The sequence below is a fragment of the Schistocerca piceifrons genome, chromosome 2, assembly GCF_021461385.2.
Source record: "Schistocerca piceifrons isolate TAMUIC-IGC-003096 chromosome 2, iqSchPice1.1, whole genome shotgun sequence".
Classification (NCBI taxonomy): domain Eukaryota; kingdom Metazoa; phylum Arthropoda; class Insecta; order Orthoptera; family Acrididae; genus Schistocerca; species Schistocerca piceifrons.
Window position 1 is genome coordinate 613,851,984 of NC_060139.1, and position 21,855 is coordinate 613,873,838.

Below are 21,855 nucleotides of genomic sequence, written 5' to 3' on the forward strand. Positions count from 1 at the left end.
CCCCACATCCACCACTGCTGGCGGCTCACCTCCAACTGCGCAACGCTACGCGCTGTTCGCATCCAGCTGCCGCTGCCCAACACTACAATGGCAGACAACAATGCAAACTAGCCACATACTGCACACAGCACAGCCAGTGATTTTCATACAGAGCGCTACGTAACGTTGCCAATAAGAAAACATAAACAGCCTACTTACATGTGTAGCTGGCGTGTGTTGGGCGACTGAATCCTCAACAGGAGCCAGTCCTGGCTTGGTCATATTACATTGCCTCTGGAAAGGTGTGCTTTGATCGCGAAAACCGCGTCACATAGAGAAGGAAGTTGCAACTATAAATTTATTGTCGTGTATAGCCATGGCTAACCCAGTCTCTGGAGTTTCAGTGAGGCGTAATGAAAACTCGGAGGTCATGTCGTACGGCGCGCACATCACTGTCGTCAATAGCGGCGAGCAGCGAGACATCTCAACGTAACAGGAATTATGTAAGAGAATTGTATAAGGTAAACAAAAAAAAAAAAAAAAAAAAAAAAAAAAAAAGGTACGATATACTAGGATAAGTTAAACTGTAGGATTTAACAATAACTAGATTAATATTGTGGGGGTTTTCTACCACAAGTGTTTGGCGCGCGCCTGTTGGGATGTTATTTTTCAGGTCATCAAATCACTGACCCAAGATGGAGGGACGACCGGCGAGCGAACGTAGAATAGTTGCTTGTTCTTTATAAGCTCAGTAAAACTTCAACCTGCATAATAACATAATTTATTCAAAAGACATAGAATGTAGATCGTTGGCAAATGGTAGTTAATTCTTGAGCATGTCTACTGTCGATCTATATAATTAATAGTAATATTAGTGCGGTCCCGCACATTTAGCTGTTCATCCAGTGTAGCGTCACACACCATGTACAGTAGTGAGACCAGTCTCTACACAAATATCAAGATAAATTATTTCCATGTCTAAATTTGATACACCAAGATTTTGTTATAATGATAGCCATAGATTAATAACTATAAAAGTAAAATAAGAGTGTCTGAAATGACAGACCATCAATGTGTCATTATGTAAATTTATTATAACATAGAAGGTCATGGGAAAAAGTTAGGCATAAGATTTTTGTCAGAACTGTGCAGATGACGGGTATCGTGGCAATGCAGAGGCCAGCCAGCGCAAAAGCAAGAGGTCTTCGGCTACCTGCAAGAAGGCGAGCGTCCGGTCCTGCAAGCTGACAGTCACCGGGCCGTATACCTGAGGGATTAGGCGGGATCCTCGCCGGGCCACAAGCGAAAGTGAGGCTGGCCGTTGACACTGACACGCGACCCACACGCGACAGCCTGCTAGCTCTCCGGACGCGGCAGCCGTTTGGAGGGATTCCCTGCGGCAGACCACGTTGTCGTGAGTACACGAAGAAGATCACATATCGTGTCAGAACCTGCGCCTCATGTGCCTCAGGACAGAAAGGGACGCTATATACTCACCTGTTTGGGTTTTTACAACTCACTAGCATTGGCCGATCTGCATACACAAAGCAGTATCGTGCCACACTAGCAAATGTATGGTTTCATTTCTAACTTCTCCTCTCTATTAGAGAGCAGCTTTAGCAATCGTCGCTCCTAGTTCGATCCTGTATGGATGACCTCACACACTTGTGGAGTCACTCCATGTGCCATCATCCCTCGTCGAACTGCAATATTTGGAAACGTAAAGTACTGTCCAGCGAGAGAAGAGACCTAGACTAGTGATGTATCCAAACAAGTAGACCTCAGAGACAATTAATCGACGTGAGGAGGGCCTATCACTGTGTCTTCCTACCGTACTGCCGTGATCATATGCGTGGGTCTTGGTGCAATCTCAACAGAGTACTGCAGATGCTCCAGCACACCCTATTGCCGTTGCAACAACGTAGCAACAACACCCGATGTTTAGCCCTATGTGATGTCAGTACTGTGGAATTTGTGAAGTGCTTCGAATATTTCTAACAATGTGATTTAGTGCCTCATTCTCAGCACAGTCGTGAACTTTGTGCAATGTGCATGCACAACTTGATGCCCCATGAACCTTGTTTTTTTTCTTAAATTTCTTTCTCTGGTGTTGTTTTTGTAATGTATGTTATACCTTGTATGTGTTTGTGTTTTACACTGTAATTCTTATTACAAATTACTGTATTGTTCTCCACACCATGTTTTTTTTGTATTTTGTACTTATTGTTGTGTGTATGCAAACAGTGTGCCTGAAGTCCCCATAAACTGAAGCAGATACCACCACTGTCATTGTGAATGGACCATCAGTTCAGGGAACATTTTGTAAAGGTTATTCTTGCTGCAGGGAGACAGAATGAATCGGAGGTTGTATGTCAGTACTGTGGAATTTGTGAAGTGCTTCGAATATTTCTAACAATGTGATTTAGTGCCTCATTCTCCACAGTCGTGAACTTTGTGCAATATACATGCACAACTTGATGCCCCATGAACCTTGTTTTTTTCTTAAATTTCTTTCTCTAGTGTTGTTTTTGTAATGTATGTTATACCTTGTATGTGTTTGTGTTTTACACTGTAATTCTTATTACAAATTACTGTATTGTTCTGCACACCATGTTTTTTTTGTATTTTGTATTTATTGTTATGTGTATGCAAACAGTGTGCCTGAAGTCCCCATAAACTGAAGCAGATACCACCAGTGTCAATGTGAATGGACCATCAGCTCAGGGAACATTTTGTAAAGGTTATTCTTGCTGCAGGGAGACAGAATGAATCGGAGGTTGTAATTAGATTCTGAAAGCTCACAAAAAGAGATTGTTAACTTAAATAGTATCATGTGTGAGTGAGTTCAGGTTAGTTTAATGATTAAAATCGTTGTAACATCTTGGGCATTTAATTGTGGAGCACTCCAACTCTGATTGTAAAGAATAAATTGCTCCATATTTGGCTCACATGCCCGTGCCATATTTAGAGAGTGAATGTCTGTATGAATCGGTGTTTGAAAGGGGTTCCCTGGGTATGGATGTGTGATGTGAGTGTTAGTGTTCCATATTAAGAAGAAGAAGTTGGCTACATCATAAATAATCCTCCCTCTATGAGCTGCATTTTTCAGTTGCAGTGATTTTCTTTATAGAGTGCGGCATGTGCAGTCAGTTTGCGAGATTGTTCTTGGGCGATTGACTCACTACCTTGCTCCTAAGTGAGCCAACCGCTCACCAATTACAATCTAAAATGGCGTAGGGGCTATGAGAGGTGGCATGAGCCCCTCTCATATTTCTATCTTACGATTTTCCTCTCTAATTGCATGCAGTGAAAAGTCGCTATTCCTTCACACGCGGACTTCCCACGCAGCGTCCTTCGTCACCCGGGTGGTCCGGTGACAGGCGGGCTCCGCTGATCTGGAAAGGGTTAAGCCAACGGGTGTGAGGAAGTCAAGTGAATGCTTTGCAGACGCCGACATTGTCACAAGACACGCCCGGAGGGGTCTGAAGTAGCGGCTGGGCTAGAGGTTCCGTTACTTCGCAGAAACGTAGCGAAAACACTTTCTGTCGGGCTACCAGCGAGGCGTGGGAAGGACTTGTGTATCCAGGCAGTTGTGGCGGGAAAATTCCCGCGCTTTCTGCAAAATAGTAACTGTGATTGGCTTGCTCAGGGCATAGCTCCGTGACGTAGCAAAATCAGCGCAGAAATTGGTGCCAAGAATCTCCATTGGTGGAATGGTAGTGCTCCGGCAATAGAGTGGAATTTTCCGCCGGTTTTCGAGTTGCTGATTGGAACGTTTAACCACGGCCACTGTCGTGGAGGCAGGAATGTTGTGTGTTCGGCCTGTACGGGTGCTCTAGGTGGTTGGCTCTCGCCTTTCGGTCGAGGATGTCGAAGCAACCAGCCATCGCCTCCGGTATGCCAAATCGTGTTCTTGCAGTTAAGAAGACAGATTGGTAAGGTATGTCCGCAGCACCGGCAGTCAAGGATTTTCCTAGGTGATAATCAGAGCTCAGCAGAGCGCGCCTGTTCGTCTTTTTCTAACTTTGTTCTGTCTTGGGTAGCAGCAATTAATGTTGGGTTGGCTATGTGTTTTCTCTTAAGATTTGAGTTGCAAGGAATTGGCTCCACATACCACTTCGTCATAATCCTCACAATCTAGTTTAGGGACAACTTCACATTCACAGCGTTTGTTTGAGTATCCAATTTGAGCCAATTTGATGTATTGTAAATGTTTCATGTGTTTTTGTTTATTATTTTGTGTTTAGTCTTAATAAATCATATTGTTATTTTGGACAGAACTTTCATTCTCAAAAATGGCTCTGAGCACTATGGGACTCAACTGCGGAGGTCATTAGTCCCCTAGAACTTAGAACTAGTTAAACCTAACTAACCTAAGGACATCACAAACATCCATGCCTGAGGCAGGATTCGAACCTGCGACCGTAGCGGTCTTGCGGTTCCAGACTGCAGCGCCTTTAACCGCACGGCCACTTCGGCCGGCAACTTTCATTCTGTTAATCGGTAGAGCAACCCTATCATTCCTCACTATGTTAATGAAACTTTCGTTTATTTAACTTATTTATCAAATTAAATTATTGCAGGTGCCAAACTCTCTTCTACTCCACTGGCAGGGTTGATTAGAGTCAGTTCGCGTTTTTTTTTCATCCTTGTGCAACAGCAAAAGTCGGAGTTAGAATAGGGGGGGCTTAGAGCATCATTTACATATGTAGATTCTAGAAGAATTTAGTGTTAAATACACTGATAGCCCCGGCACCTCGCAAACAACACGATCTTAGCTGCTGTCTGAAGTCTGAATGTTATTTATCTGAACAAGGAAAAGAAGGGGCCTAACGTATTACGCTATGGTACAACTATTTTGAGGTCTTTTTCGCATCAGACATTAACTTGATTTTATAATTAGAATAAACTGATGTGGTCTGTTTTGCAATGATGAACGAAAACACTTGTTTTCTATCCCTTTTATCCCAGTGCTTCAGATTGATTGTAAGTTCCTATGGGACCAAACTGCTGAAGTCATCGGTCCCTAGGCTTACACACTACTTAATCTAACGCTAAGGACATCACACACATCGAGGGAGGACTTGAACTTCCGTCAGCAGGGAGCGAACCGTGGCAAGGAGTCCAAGACCACGTGGCTACACCTGCGGCCCGAATGCTTTCAACTTATCTAAAAGAATTTAATGACTAACAGTATTGAAAGCTTTAGAAACGTCTAAATCAACTCCTACAACACTGTTGCAGTTATCTGGATTTCCGATCATTTTATCTGTGTAATCCATTATTATGGTTTCCGTAGATCTGCCTGTTAGAAAGACATGTTTATTACTATTAAGTACACTCACGCTCATAAATTAAGGATAATTGCAGAATGTGGTGCCACACAACGTGGCACTACACAAAACTGGTGATAATAGCATAGGCACATAGGGAACACACACGACACAGATCTGTAAGACCACGGTATTGATGATAAGTTGAGAAAACCGTCCCGAAACACATGTGCTACAAATCGCCATTGTTTCCTGCGCATGTGCCCCGACATCAATATGGGATATGAGCACCATGCACACGTACACAGGCCGCACAACGGGTTGGCATACTCTGAATCAGGTGGCCGAGCAGCTGCTGGGGTATAGCCTCCCATACAGTGCCTGTCGGAGCCTCTGAAGTGTCGTAGGGGTTTGAAGACGTGCAGCGATACGTCGACGTTTATCATTTAGATACAATATAGCAGGTCAGCAACTGGAAGCAGTTAATTCCATAAATTATCTGGGAGTAGGCATTACGAGTGATTTAAAATGGAATGATCATATAAAGTTGATCGTCGGTAAAGCAGATGCCAGACTGAGATTCATTGGAAGAATACTAAGGAAATGCAATCCGAAAACAAAGGAAGTAGGTTACAGTACACTTGTTCGCCCAATGCTTGAATACTGCTCACCGGTGTGGGATCCATACGAGATAGGGGTGATAGAAGAGATAGAGAAGATCCAACGGAGAGCAGCACGCTTCGTTACAGGATCATTTAGTAATCGCGAAAGCGTTAAGGAGATGATAGATAAACTCCAGTGGAAGACTCTGCAGGAGAGGCGCTCAGTAGCTCGGTATGGGCTTTTGTTGAAGTTTCGAGAACATACATTCACCGAGGAGTCAAGCAGTATATTGCTCCCTCCTAGTATATCTCGCAAAGAGACCATGAGGATAAAATCAGAGAGATTAGAGCCCACACAGAGGCATACCGACAGTCTTTCTTTCCACGAACAATACGAGACTGGAATAGAAGGGAGAACCGGTAGAGGAACTCAGAGTACCCTCCACCAGACACCGTCAGGTGGCTTGTGGAGTATGAATGTAGATGTAAATGTAACTGGTCTTGGCCATTTTCCACAACCTGATCCATTGTGTCCTGCGATACCAGATTTCAATTGTCTATATTTTATATATGTTATTGCGAATCTTACATTTAATACGGAACAGTACACTTAGTAATAACTATAACATGAGTAGCGAAAACTGTAGTAGCTACAGTAGGAAAACAGTTTATATTCGTACATGGGAATTAGAAGAATAAAGACGAATTAGACAGGCAAGATGTGGGCACTACCCGCATTGACTCGAGAGATGCGCTGCGAGGAGGAGAGGAAAAGGACGAGAAAGTGGTGGTGCTAACTGAGAAAGGAAACGAGAAAGAAGAGTGTCTAGGAGAAGGATTTGCTACTGGTCTTGTACGAAAACTCATGAGGTTCAGAAACGCAAGTGATTCAGCTTATTCTTAAATGCACCTAGGTATTTAATTGTGCACAGATCGAGTATCGAGTGTGATACTGGAAGTAACGTGTGTTCGTGTGATCCTCAGATTTCTGCAATCAGGATTCGGATAACGGTGTTTCTACTATTATTTTTTTAAAGTACTTTCGACTATACCTGATGCATCAACTGACAAACTATTGATGTACTTATGCGATTTTATTCACAATGGACGCAGTTGAATTCCGTGACTGTTCCTTATAAGATGTAGTATAATAACAGCTACCAGTTGTAAGGTTTCTATCTTACTTTTTGTATCAAAGGAAAGCTATGTGAACTCTCTTTTTATTCGATGTCTCATACTTCATATTTGTGCACTGGATGCTTTTCAAATGGAAGTCTGCAATAGTCGATATGTTACGCCGCAGAGATTTTGAGCACAAGCAACGTGGTCTTTGGTTGCCTGTGGCATATCGTTGCTAGTCGAGCATTCAGAGCGAAGTAAGTGAGAGAGTCGGGTGTTGGTCACGCTGCTGAGTGGTCTGGAAGTAACTAGCAGAACACAGAGATGCAGAGGGTGTTGGTTTTTGGAAATATAATTTTGTAAACACTGATTTAAGAAATTTGAAGGTATTGTGGTAACTTGTCGCTGCATTGCTTTCTCGTGCGTAATGTATCATGAGTTTTGGAAAGGCCAATTTTTAGCATGATTTTTCTTCACTGGTTCAGGTCTGTTTGATTGTCGAGACATGACTAAACAAAGGTATCTGCTATCATAGCTTGGACCAAGAGAAATAGAATCACCACTCCTTTACCATTTCATTAACTAGTTTCATTGCAGAGTCATATTTTTTTAAAGAAGGTATTTATGTAAGGGTTTTTGTAACTGTAAAACAGTGAGTTTCATAATTTACAATACAGTTTTCGAATGCTAGTCTTTTTCCAATTATTAAATAAATTTACTTTTTCCACCGTCTTCTCATGAAAATTTTGTTCTGTAACTGTCTGTCTCCGCATTGCACTGAGCGGAATACAGTCACTCGAAGTAAACCATGATGTGCTTAGCAAAGCTGTTGTTATCTGGATTGCACAAGGCAAGATTTTCCTTTAGTTAGTTTGCTGCGACGGCGTATTTTAATGTTCACTACTTTCGTGCAGTACCGAGCCACAGGGTAAGTCACGAAAATTTGTTAGCACCAGTTTAACGTCACAGACAGGACCCAGTAAGATCATGTACTGTTCAGCTTTGCTTTTCAGAATTATCAGGTTCAGTTCAGTAAGGTTTAGTTCAGATCTCATTTACTTTGCCACACAGCCTTATTCTTACAGTGCAGTGTTACATATTTGTGTGTGTGTGTGTGTGTGTGTGTGTGTGTGTGTGATTTAACGTTCAGAATTTTGCTATTTTGTGTACACAAAATCGCAGGGAATTTTAATAAAAGCATTTTGGACATCTATTCTTTCAAAATTCATTTTGTAATTTTAGCTAGAACTTTTGCTCCGTTTGTGTTGTGTGTTGGAACTGTAAGACAAGCACTGTGACGTCACACATTGTACACTACACTGTACACTACACTGTAAATACAGCTTATTTGTTCTTTTTCTTTCGTTTCACCCTCTTTGGGGTACGCTGGATCAATCATTTCTTTGTGCGTTGTTCTTTTCTTAGGGCCCAGTATTTCTTCATTCTTTCTGATCTTCTTTTCCTCTCTTCTTCCGAGATGAAGGGTTTGGACTTTTGTGTTGATTTGTCTTGGAACCTTATGATTTCATCTTTGGTAATTAATTTAGCTGTTCGATCAATAAGTGAATTTTCTGAAATCTTTAATTATACTAGGTCTTTCTCAGTTTCTTTAAACCAGTTGGGTTTCGTTTTGCGGTTACGGAAAAAGTCAAAGATTTGTTTAGTTAATCTGTTGGAATTCATTCTGAGAAGATGACCATAAAAATGTATTCTCCTTTTTCGCATAGTATATGAGAGTTTTTCAATTTTCTTGTAGAGAGTTTCATTTTTGATGTATGTAATCTTATTGTCTTGAAATTTTGGCCCTATGATTTTTCTTAAAATTTTTCTTTCCTTTAGCTCAAATTTCTCCATTTGGCCTTTGAAATTCATGTTTAGTGTTTCTGCTGCATACAGTACTTCTGGCTTAATCACTGTCTTGTAATGTGTAATTTTGGACCCCCATGAAAGGGATTTTTTGTTGTATGTATTTTTTGTTAGTTGGAAGGCCAATCCAAGTTTATTTTTTCTGGATTCCATTGCTTTGCTTCCCCCAGCATTCCTATTAATCCATTATACGAGATATTTGAATTCTTTTACTATTTCAGTCTTATGTTCTTGAACTTTGAGGTATTTACATGATGCTAAATGAACAGCAATGGTGAGAACCCATCCCCCTGTCGCACTCCCGTTTTTATTTCAGAGGGTTCCGATAATTTGCCCATAAATTTAACTTTCGAAAATGTATTTGTAAGGGTCGCTTTTATAATATTAGTTGTTTTCTTATCCAAACCCATTTCTTCCAGGACTGATAACAGAGATTCTCTATTAATCGAATCATATGCTTTTTTGAAATCAATGAAGTAGATTACGTATGTCTTTGCCCTTGATTTTTATTATGCCATAATGTTTTTGAGGTTTAGTATTTGTTCCGAATATGATCTACCCTTTCTAAAACCTCCCTGGTATTCCCCGATTTGCGGGTCCAATTGCGGCTCTGCCCTGTTCAAAAGGACTTTAGAAAGAATCTTGTATGTTATCTCCAGCAGTGATATTCCTCTTTAATTGTTGGGGTCTGTCTTCAAACCTTTCTTGTGAATGGGGTGGATGAGAGGTGTTCTCCATTTTGTGGGGATCTCTTCTTCTTTCCAGATTTTATCGAAAACACACTTAAGAGATGTAATTGCATTTTTGCCAGCCTTTTTCCATAGTTCGCCCGCTATTTGGTTTTCTCTGGACGCCTTGTTGTTTTTAAATTCTGAAATGACCTTCTGTAGTTCTTCAGTCGTCGGTGGTTCTGAATCCGGCTTCTCACGGTTATTTGGGATGGATTTATATTTTTCAGGGATGAGTTCACAATTCAAGAGTTTCTCAAAGTAGCCTGCTAGTATTTTGCAATTTTCCATGTTACTGTGAGCGATGGTCCCATTTACATCTCGAAATTGGAGGGTGGGTGCTTTGTATCTTGATAACCTTTGTTTGAAAGTTCTGTAAAAGCTTCTTGTGTTTTTTTTAGCAAATTCTTCATCAATTTGGAGGAGCGTTTTGTTTTCATGTGTCTTCCCAATTCTTTTTATAGTTTTATCTACCAGTTTTCTAACTGTAATGAAATTCAATCTACTTATGTAGTATACAGTTTTACATTTTCTAATTATTTTTGTTAAAAATTAATTCCCATACAGTTATACAGTCTCAGACGTATTTGATGATTCTTTTTAGCAGATAGTTGTTTAAGTGACCACACCACTTGCGTTGTTCAGTTTCACATTACAAGACACTCAAACGAAAGTTAAAAAATAGGAAACCAGTTTTCATATCAACAATAACAAACAAACAACAAAATAAATAAAACAGTTACACAGTCACAGTAGAAGGCGATTTTGTTTAACACCCGACCACTTTCGGCCCTGCACCCATTATCAGTTGGTTTACATTCATTTATATGCTTTCGCACTCACTGAGTTCAATATAGCTGAGCATCTGTATCATTTCCACATTCCATGTCTCACATTTTTTTACAAACATATTTCGCTTTTTCACACGTTATCTATATATTAGTCACTATGGTAACTATGAACTTCCATATTATGCCTTTGATACAGTAGTGGCACTTTAGAGGTTAGTAAGTGCGGAAGTGCACGCCCATGCAACATCAAACGTATTTACAATGTAATGAATGATGGATATTGGATGTTGTCAGTGCATGTGCTTCTGCAGCTAGTAAAAGCTCAATGGGCACTAACGTATCACAGGCATAATACGGAAGTTCCAATAATTACTATGGTGATTAACATACAGTTAACGTGTAAAACTGAAATATATTTGTAAAAAATTTGATAAATGTAATGTGGGGACGATTTTGGTACTCCAGCTATATTGAACTGAAACACTGGATGCTGAAACATGTGAATGAATGTAAAGCACGCTAAAGATGGGCACAAGACCGAAACCGATTGCATGTTAAATAAAATCTCATATTATTGTGACGGCAGCAGTTTTTAATCTACATTTTGAAATGTATTCCTAAAGACAACGGAACTACAATAGGCGTACGTGTACTACCTAAAGTGACGTATGAAAATTTGTACTGGACTGAGACTCAGAATCGGATTTGTCGATTATCACGAGTGGTCGCCTTACAACTTAGACTGTCTTAGAAAATCCTCTGGACCGACCCAAACTTCCATATACTTATATGGATATGGGGTATGTTCTTTCGGACATGTCCGAAAAAACAGACACCGTTGATGACCTGCAGCCATCTAGAACGAAATTAGAATTATATTAATACCTTCAACTGCTGATGGGCGTTAATATATATCAACGCGGACAGGTGAAAATGTGTGCCTCGACTGGAACTCGAACCCGGGATCTCCTGCTTACATGACAGATGCTGTATCCATCTGAGCCACCAAGAACACAGAGGATAGTGCGACTGCAGGGACTATCTTGCGCACGCATCCCGCGAGACCCACATTCTCATCTTGTATGTCCACACACTACATTCGTAGTGTCCCACCCCAACACATTCATTACTCGTGGAAGACATTCTCACATGTCTGAAAGAACAGACACCATATCCATATAAGTATATAGTTCTGGCGATACCGGCCATGACTTTCTTCTTCTGTGCGGATGCACACATATTCCCCGAACTCTTACGGGACTTGGTAAGAAACTCTTACGGGACTTGGTAAGAATGTCTTCCACGAGTAATGAATGTGTTGGGGTGGGACACTACGAATGTAGTGTGTGGACATACAAGGTGAGAATGTGGCGCTCGCGGGAGGCGTGCGCGAGATAGTTGGTTCAAATGGCTCTGAGCACTATGGGACTCAACTGCTGAGGTCATTAGTCCCCTAGAACTTAGAACTAGTTAAACCTAACTAACCTAAGGACATCACAAACATCCACGCCCGAGGCAGGATTCGAACCTGCGACCGTAGCGGTCTTGCGGTTCCAGACTGCAGCGCCTTAAACCGCACGGCCACTTCGGCGGCTGCGCGAGATAGTCCCTGCTTCAAATACTGAATTTTATTCCTGAAAGTCTACTTCACTGTAATAATGTAGATGTACCACCTAAAGGGGCACATGAAAATGTGTACCGGACCAAGGAAAATAGGTAGGTGTGTGACATACGGAAGTTTGGGTCGATCTGGGGAGCATGCTCGGGTAACCTAAGTGGTAATTCGACCGCTCTCAATAAGCAGGAAATGTGGCTTTGAATCCTATTCAGACACAAATTTTCATACGTCTCTATAGCTAGTATATCTATGTCTATTACAGTTAAGCTGCCTTTCAGGAATAAATTTCAATGTTTGAAACTGCAGTTCGTCATCAAAAATAAATTATTATTCTACACCCTATTGTTGTATTTATAAGTTTTAGGTATATCTGAATATAACTAAAAGAAGTATTTCTAAAGATTTAAATAAATAGTAATTGCTACAGAATTTAGGTATTAAACAAATTATACGAATTAGTATATGAAACAATGTGCAAATCAGATCAGGAATCAGCGTACTGTTATTACGTTTCATTTCGATACTTAAAAGGCACCCCTATAAGCACACATCAGTCCTCTGAATGAATGGTCAGCGCGCCATTACTTACAGGACAAAGACCTGGGGGGAGGGAGGGGGAGGGCAGTAATACTCGCGCCCTGTGGCGCGTGGCGCGGTAACGAGAAGGGGTTGTGGCGGGCCGGGGGCAGGGTGCGGCAGTCACTTCACACGGGGCGGCGCATCTGTTACAATGAGGCGCGACACGCGCATAATAGCCGCGCCGCGCAGATAAGGAGCCGGCAGCAACCCCTAATGATTTGTCTGCGATGGGCCGAGCACCAGGGGCCGCGCGCCGCCAGGTGCCGCTACACAGGGACACGCCTGCAGGCTAGCTCTCCGATCGACGTCCTAGGAGGCAGAACTCAGTTGGGTTGGGTTGTTTGGGGAAGGAGACCAGACAGCTAGGTCATCGGTCTCATCGGATTAGGGAAGGACGGGGTAGGAAGTCGGCCGTGCCCTTTGAAAGGAACCATCCCGGCATTTGCCTGGAGCGATTTAGGGAAATCACGGAAAACCTAAATCAGGATGGCCGGACGCGGGATTGAACCGTCGTCCTCCCGAATGCGAGTCCAGTGTCTAACCATTGCGCCACCTCGCTCGGTCGCAGAACTCAGTACTTCGTTCTTAACGGGGCGAAGTCGACAGGTGTAAGGGTAATTTATATTACCCCATGGGAGCATTGCTCTGGTATTACAGTTTACATTACGTACAGCACGCAACACAATAACAGGATGTAACATCATAGATTAAGGGTCGACCTGTGACAGCAATCGCACAGCTTGCGTACGGGCCGCTAGACGCCGCCGGGAGCGCTAAGAGTGCATTGCGGTCGCAGGCGCGCCTGTTGCGTACGGGCCGCGAGGTGTCGCCACGAGCGCAACCGTATATAAGTGCCGACAGAGTTCGACCAGCTCTCATTTTGTTGGCGTCTCATTTTTGCCTATTCTCTTATTTGTTGAGTTGCTTGGCTCTTATTCGTTATGGCTCATGTTATTGTGCTCTCTTTCAGCCACTCTGATTGTTTTGATTTACTCCTAATTGAGAAGTGCTCATTTTGGCATTTCACTTTTGCATATTTCTCATTTTGCTAATAATATGCTCCTTAGCTTTTTACAGTTGAATTAATTAACATAGTCTCATGTACTGTTTGTTCATTTCAGCCTGTTCATATTTTTATGTTCTTTAAATACTGTAATAATTATCGGAAGCATTTCTTCCCTTAAACTTGTGTTAAGTATTATCGATGTAGAATTTGTTCTGTGACACAGGTGTAAGGTTTTGAATATAAATTATATACGAAACTGTACTTTAAAAGGAATTTACTTTTTCAGTTTGTACCACATCAGACGACAATTTTGTGATATGGGGGAGAAATTTGAGGGGCGAACCCATGGAAATAGTCTTAAGCGATCCCCTTTAAAAATAAAAATTTGTGTGACACTGAAAGGCGTCACACTATAAGCACCGAAAATTTATACGTCACAAGGACCACGTAATTGTCTCCCATTGCAATACATAAGTTTGAAATTAGGCTCAAACATGACTAAAACACACATCTACAATGGTGCAAAAGCGTGGTGTCCTGCGTCGCCACCCTCGGGGTTGGCGACACTCCAAGTAGGAAGGTGTCGACACATGCGAGTTCATGCGAGGTGTATCATGGGTTAATGGTGTCACATTGGCACCAAATTTCCCCACTATTCCTTCCATCGCCACGGTCGACGTCACACGATGGGAAGTTCGTCACAGCCTCTCTTACTCAAGTTAAATTTCACCCCTTCTGTTGGTGCCTCTGTCACGGAGGTCATAATTGCGACTTTCAGCTTTGAAATGACGCAGTTATCTCGTGTGTGTGGCAGAGGGAAACATTTAAGAGAAACCACCACAATGAATAGACATGAAAAGTCTCAAGTGGGTGGCACAGAGGGCGTGAATGAAACCACCGTTTCCCTACGGCGCTGATTACCACACATATTGTGCTCGAAAATGAAAGTTCGCAGTTCTAAGAGTGGAGTCCTCGCAGGATACGGTGACCGATGTCTAGTGACCAAGTTTCGTCTAAAGCGCTGGGTGAGTTCATTCGTTTGTTGGGAAGGGGAAGCCGACACTGTTTCCCAATTCTGGCCGCTCGGCGACGCGCTGCGATGACAGAATCGAGGAGAACGCTCTGCAATATTTCTCAAACGATTTTACAGAAACTATTCGGTAAAAAAAAGTAGATTTTTTCGTTACTCGTAGCTGTATATGTCAGCTTCATAACGATGTACCCATCACTTCGTTATTGGTCACAATTGTTGTGAAATTTTCATTTAAGTAAGACACTGCGCGAAATCCGAAAAAGTTTGCAGTGAAAAATAGGGGTCATTTGTGTGTTTGGTGTTTATTACATAATATGTTGCTGTATGTGAACTTTAGCTAAGATATTGAATTTTTCGATAGGTTTGGATAGAGGTCATCAGTCTCGAGAAAATTGATCTGATGTAGCACACTCATTTGCGATTGCGTGGGCCAGCAATGAGGCTAGAATGAGGTATTCACAACTTTAACCGTATTTCATAAACGGTTTGAGATACTGAAATGAGAGTTGGGCAAATGGCAGCGTGCAAAAAGGAGAATAAAAACGGCTCTGAGCACTATGCGACTTAACTTCTGAGGTCATCAGTCGCCTAGAACTTAGAACTAATTAAACCTAACTAACCTAAGGACATCACACACATCCATGCCCGAGGCAGGATTCGAACCTGCGACCGTAGCGGTTGCTCGGCTCCAGACTGTAGCGCCTAGAACCGCACGGCCACTCCGGCCGGCAAGAGGAGAATACTTTGCCATATTGTTACTATGCAAAACTTCATTATCTACCATATTATCCCACTAACTACAGACTTTTTTGATGAAATATTTTAATTTTTAAGGTAATCGATAGCTGGTGAAACGAGAAATGCTGTGGATTTTGGAACAGCGTAAGTGAAAACATTACGCTAAGTGTTTTTTCATAAGCTATTGATGTTCATTTTCCTCTGTTGTTCACTTAACAAACCACAGTTTCAACATTCACTCGCAGTTGCATCTGCACAACATGTTGGTGAAGTGACAGTGTGTAGACTCAGTTGTGTTTTAGAAAAATTAGCAAGTTTAAACACAGCAATAAGGGAAATGTGATGACGCTTCTCTGAAAGTTACAATAGGCTAAAAAGACATGCGAAAATAGCTCAGTGTTTTTGTTGCATTTCCAGCGGGATTCTTTCTAGAAACGAACCAAAGGAGAGGTGACATTAGATCTTTCTGTCTGCTCACTATGCAAGTACAGACATGGAGGGGCTCCACTCAATATTTACAAAAAATGTGAACGCAGATTTCAATTTGGATCCGTACTTCCCGGCCATCACTTGGAATTTTCCCTACAGTACCTGACGACAAGCCCTACCACTAATGCTGTCTTCACATGTGCACAACCGACTGCACATTACTAGCCAAGTTATTCTGCATGCACTCTAACAGAACGACATTCTCGACAACCTTTGACACTGCTGACACATTCAGACATTTCAACCTTTCTCTGAGGACATTGTAAGGCTGCATCGCCACTGAACGTCATCGCACCCTTTTGGAGTGCCGTACAACCGATATTTTTGCTCTCGTCTACAGGTTGTGACCACTATAGACTCTTCAGAACCATTTGACGAAAACTGAACATCATATAAAGCAGCAAATGGTACTTACGGTTTTCAGCCATCCTATTTTGCACCCTTCTGTGGCGTGATTATGAGGGAGTGCAACATTAACATGTTTGTGAATAAAACGGCAAAAGGTTCCTCTAAGACCCTACAGTTTGGCGACACCCTTGGTGCCAGTCATGCGCTTTTAGTTAGCTCTTTACAAATGTACCTGTCAGAAATTTTTACATCAATTCAGCCTAACAGCTGCTCTAGCGCCTGAGGGTTACACAACCCTTTCGACACTGCCTAGGTGGAGTTTGCCTACCCTTGGGCGCTAGAGAAGCTGCGAAGCTGAAGTGGTGTCTTAAGTTTCTGACAGGCACGTTTGTAACGTGCTCAACAAAGGGGTGTCGGTGGCACTAAGGGTATTGCTGAACTGGGGAGTTAGAGGGACCCATCATTACTTAAAACAAACTGTGGAAAAGTAGGCAGCAGGCTGAGATTCATTGGAAGGCTCTCAAGGAAATGTTAGTCATCCAAAGAAAAAGACGTCTTAGAAAACATTTGTTCGACCGATACTTGAGAATCGCTCAACAGTCTGAGAGACGTACCAAGTAGTTAAAATTTTGTGTTTGTGGGGATCTACAGCGTCCATTTATTTAGTAGGCGTAAACATGGTCCGTAGTAGGTTGTAATATATCTACATCTACATGATTACTCTGCTATTCACAATAAAGTGCCTGGCAGAATGTTCAATGATCCACCTTCAATCTGTCTCTCCACTTTTCCACTCTCGAAAGGCGCGCGTGGAAAACGAGCACTTAAATTTTTCTGTGCGAGCCCTGATTTCTCTTATTTTATCGTGATGATCATTTCTCCTTATGTAAGTGGGTGCCAACAGAATGTTTTCGCAATCGGAGATACGCTATTTATTTAATCGTGCGATTAGCTAATTTCGAGTAAGCGACATTGTCAAGCACATTCGTAAGGTCTGTATTTGGCCTTGAAAATGACGCTTAGTCGAAATTAGCTAATCGCACGGCTAAATGAACGTAGTATTATAGCATACTACGGACCATGATTACGTTTATTACTTACCAAATAGGATTCACAGAAGCGATAGAGAAGATACATCGAAGCTTTGGAGCTTACTACGGATCATGTTTACCGTTTATTACGTACCAAATAGGATTCACAGAAGCGATAGAGAAGATACATCGAAGCTTTGCAGGTTTTGTCGTAGGATCGTTTTGTACACCCGTTACAGACAGCCTCAAGAATCTCCGTTGGTAGTTGCATGTGGGGATGGTATGTCCGCTACAGAGGGCATTACTGCTGAAATACCGAAAGCGTACGTTTGAAGAAGAATTAGATACTATATTACGTCCTCCCATATGTGTCTCGCGAAATGACCACGACGAATAACGTTAGAGAAATCAGAACTCATACGGAATTTTATTGACACGCGTTCATCCCACACGCCATTAGGGAATGAACAGGGAAAGTGGAAGATGATAATGATAACAGAGCTACCCTCTAACATACACATCGCAAGTTGGCTTGCAAAGTATAAATGTAGGTGTAGATGTAGATGGAGACTCTCCTCTTCGACGAACTGCAGCAGCGAGTTCTACTCCTAATCTAGACGATTTCTGGTGTGGCAGCGAGAGCATGTACCACACGTCACTGGTACATGGCCAAGCTCACAACCGAGAATAAAAACGATTTCGTAAAGTAAGGACAACAGATTAGCTATGGTAAATGCAACTCATTAAAAGTCGATTGAAGACGAAAGACACAATGTTGATACCGCTCCAAATCAAGGTAAAATGTCTACTTTAAGAGGAAAAGGGAGCAGTCGCTCTCTGCAGAAATGAACTTCAGTGAATAACTGGAAATTCTCGGCTTAGCATAGGCGCGCACAGCATAAATTGTTGTTCTGTATGGCAATAAAAAAGCCATACACACTACACATAACAGCTTTGTGGCTAAATTCAGTACTTCAACATCTATGCTCTATACTCTGCAAGCCACATTACAAATGTGTAAGTCTAGGGACCGATGAGCTCAGCAGTTTGGTCCCGTAGGAACTTACCACAAATTTCCAGTTTTCTCTCTGTTCCCGTCTCTTTCTCTCTCGCTATACCACTCTTTTTCAATCAATCCTACTACTTGGTAAGCGTCCCAGACTGATCAAAAATACTCAAAAATTGGTTCAGCAAGTATTCGTTAAGTTATTCGTATTTCATGGATGAATTAAATTTTCTTGGGATCCTTCCAACGAACTTCTGCTTGGCATCTGCTTTTTCTACCATTGGTTCTATGTCGTCATTCCAATTTTAGGTCGTTCCGGATGCTTACTCCTTGGTATTTTGTGATAGTTATTACTGCCGATGATTTGTTGCCAATAATGTAGTCAAGCAGTAGTGGGTGTTTTCCTCTGTTTTCTCGCAGTACGTTACATCATTTATGTTTAGGACCCAACGTTCTTTCGCTGCACCAAGTCGATTCTCCGCAGATCTTCCTGCATTTCGCTACAGCTTGCAGGCTTTGCAACCTTACTACAGACAGCAGCACCGTCCACAATTAGCCTCACGGCGCTTCCAACGTTACTCACTACGGTCTGTTCAAAATTGCTTTATGATTGACAGTTCGGCAGGAACACGTAGATGTGTGCAGCAGAAATGCCATGCACCCACGAACACTCGCGTAATCTTATATTTCATTCAATTTGCTCAAACTTGCAAACTACTCACTTTATAAATATGTAACTTGCATCAATGTATTCGGTAAGGGCTGCACCACGTTTTAATTTAAGTTTGACTTGCGGAAACACATTATTAAGACGATACACCGATTATTCAAGAAAATGAATTTTCTGACGATTTTACCGAATTTTGAACATGAAAGGAGAAAATTTTCTGTTATTTAAGATAGTTGAAAATATTAAGCGAATGAAATCTTAATAATGCATCATATTTTCATCCACACCAAACTGGAACTCTGTCATACTTGTCTAACACGAGATAATTTCACATAAAGGTGACGCACTATTGTCGCTCATGGGTCAAGTACTAAGCGCTCACCCGTATGGGTTGGTTACGAGAAACGGATTACTGGGTTTATAATTAGCCTGTTATTAATTTTTCAGAGTCACCTACTTATTTGTAACATTACAAAATATAAGATTTATGCGTGTTTACAGCGGTGAAAATAAGTATCCTAAATCGGCCAACCAGTATCTGGAGAAAGAACAAAAGCGATACAAAAAAATTAATTTAATATTGTTGTAAATATTGTAAACAGTAACATTTCTTTCGTGTGACACAGAATGAGTCCCTGAGACGAACTTCATTTGGGGACTATTGCTGATAAGGCCTTCTTATTAAAATGTCAGAACTTACGAAAATATGGTTTTGTTACACTCCTGGAAATGGAAAAAAGAACACATTGACAACGGTGTGTCAGACCCACCATACTTGCTCCGGACACTGCGAGAGGGCTGTACAAGCAATGATCACACGCACGGCACAGCGGACACACCAGGAACCGCGGTGTTGGCCGTCGAATGGCGCTAGCTGCGCAGCATTTGTGCACCGCCGCCGTCAGTGTCAGCCAGTTTGCCGTGGCATACGGAGCTCCATCGCAGTCTTTAACACTGGTAGCATGCCGCGACAGCGTGGACGTGAACCGTATGTGCAGTTGACGGACTTTGAGCGAGGGCGTATAGTGGGCATGCGGGAGGCCGGGTGGACGTACCGCCGAATTGCTCAACACGTGGGGCGTGAGGTCTCCACAGTACATCGATGTTGTCGCCAGTGGTCGGCGGAAGGTGCACGTGCCCGTCGACCTGGGACCGGACCGCAGCGACGCACGGATGCACGCCAAGACCGTAGGATCCTTCGCAGTGCCGTAGGGGACCGCACCGCCACTTCCCAGCAAATTAGGGACACTGTTGCTCCTGGGGTATCGGCGAGGACCATTCGCAACCGTCTCCATGAAGCTGGGCTGCGGTCCCGCACACCGTTAGGCCGTCTTCCGCTCACGCCCCAACATCGTGCAGCCCGCCTCCAGTGGTGTCACGACAGGCGTGAATGGAGGGACGAATGGAGACGTGTCGTCTTCAGCGATGAGAGTCGCTTCTGCCTTGGTGCCATTGATGGTCGTATGCGTGTTTGGCGCCGTGCAGGTGAGAGCCACAATCAGGACTGCATACGACCGAGGCACACAGGGCCAACACCCGGCATCATGGTGTGGGAAGCGATCTCCTACACTGGCCGTACACCACTGGTGATCGTCGAGGGGACACTGAATAGTGCACGGTACATCCAAACCGTCATCGAACCCATCGTTCTACCATTCCTAGGCCGGCAAGGGAACTTGCTGTTCCAACAGGACAATGCACGTCCGCATGTATCCCGTGCCACCCAACGTGCTCTAGAAGGTGTAAGTCAACTACCCTGGCCAGCAAGATCTCCGGATCTGTCCCCCATTGAGCATGTTTGGGACTGGATGAAGCGTCGTCTCACGCGGTCTGCACGTCCAGCACGAATGCTGATCCAACTGAGGCGCCAGGTGGAAATGGCATGGCAAGCCGTTCCACAGGACTGCATCCAGCATCTCTACGATCGTCTCCATGGGAGAATAGCAGCCTGCATTGCTGCGAAAGGTGGATATACTCTGTACTAGTGCCGACATTGCGCATGCTCTGTTGCCTGTGTCTATGTGCCTGTGGTTCTGTCAGTGTGATCATGTGATGTATCTGACCCCAGGAATGTGTCAATAAAGTTTCCCCTTCCTGGGACAATGAATTCACGGTGTTCTTATTTCAATTTCCAGGAGTGTATTTAGCTACTTACAACTGTAAATTGTAGATTTCGGAGATACAGTTGAAGTCGCCTGTACCTTATTTCCGTGGTGCTAATGGAAAAACACCACTGACTTCATTCTCGTCGCTATGATAGATACTTTAAGTATAACCATACCTGCCACTGTATGTATTTAATGAAACGAAAAAACCGATTGCTTAAGGATGATCAATAATGTACTGAGTGTTGGGTTTTCAGTTCCGCGATAGTAATAATAAACATGACAACAAGCCGCACCCTCAGCGAATGAATCTATAATGGTAATCCGCTTATACATGGAACGTTTTTTTCCCCGAGAGTTTCAAGCTTCCATGCTTTTACGTCTTCCTTTTATTTCTCGAACATTTCTTGCAAATCTTACCAATAGTGTTTTTCTATGCTCAGAGCTGCAGAAGTTTATCGATTACATCTTTACTGGAGAGATGCGGGCCATCACTCATTTTTTCAGTCTCAAAGTAGGCTCGTAACGTGCAAACCATTTGTCTCGACTGACCTCATACGGCAACCCTCTGACCAAAAGAATGATCTAGGACTTTTCCACTAGACATTGTTTAGTGACACATTACAAACAAAAATAACAACAAGTAAAATAAGTTCTGCAACAGTAACAACGAAAACAGACAGTATCATGTGGCGCAAACGACACACAGGACAGAAAACTGCCTGAAGCACAGAGTACAAGTGGGAAGTTTTGTGGTAGCGAGATGAAGGTTTGGCACCTTCGGAAATTTACTGCAGCTACCGGCAGGGACTGGCAGAATGCGGTCCGTGCCATTCTAGCGACTTCCACCACCTCCCCTCCCCCCTTCTATTTC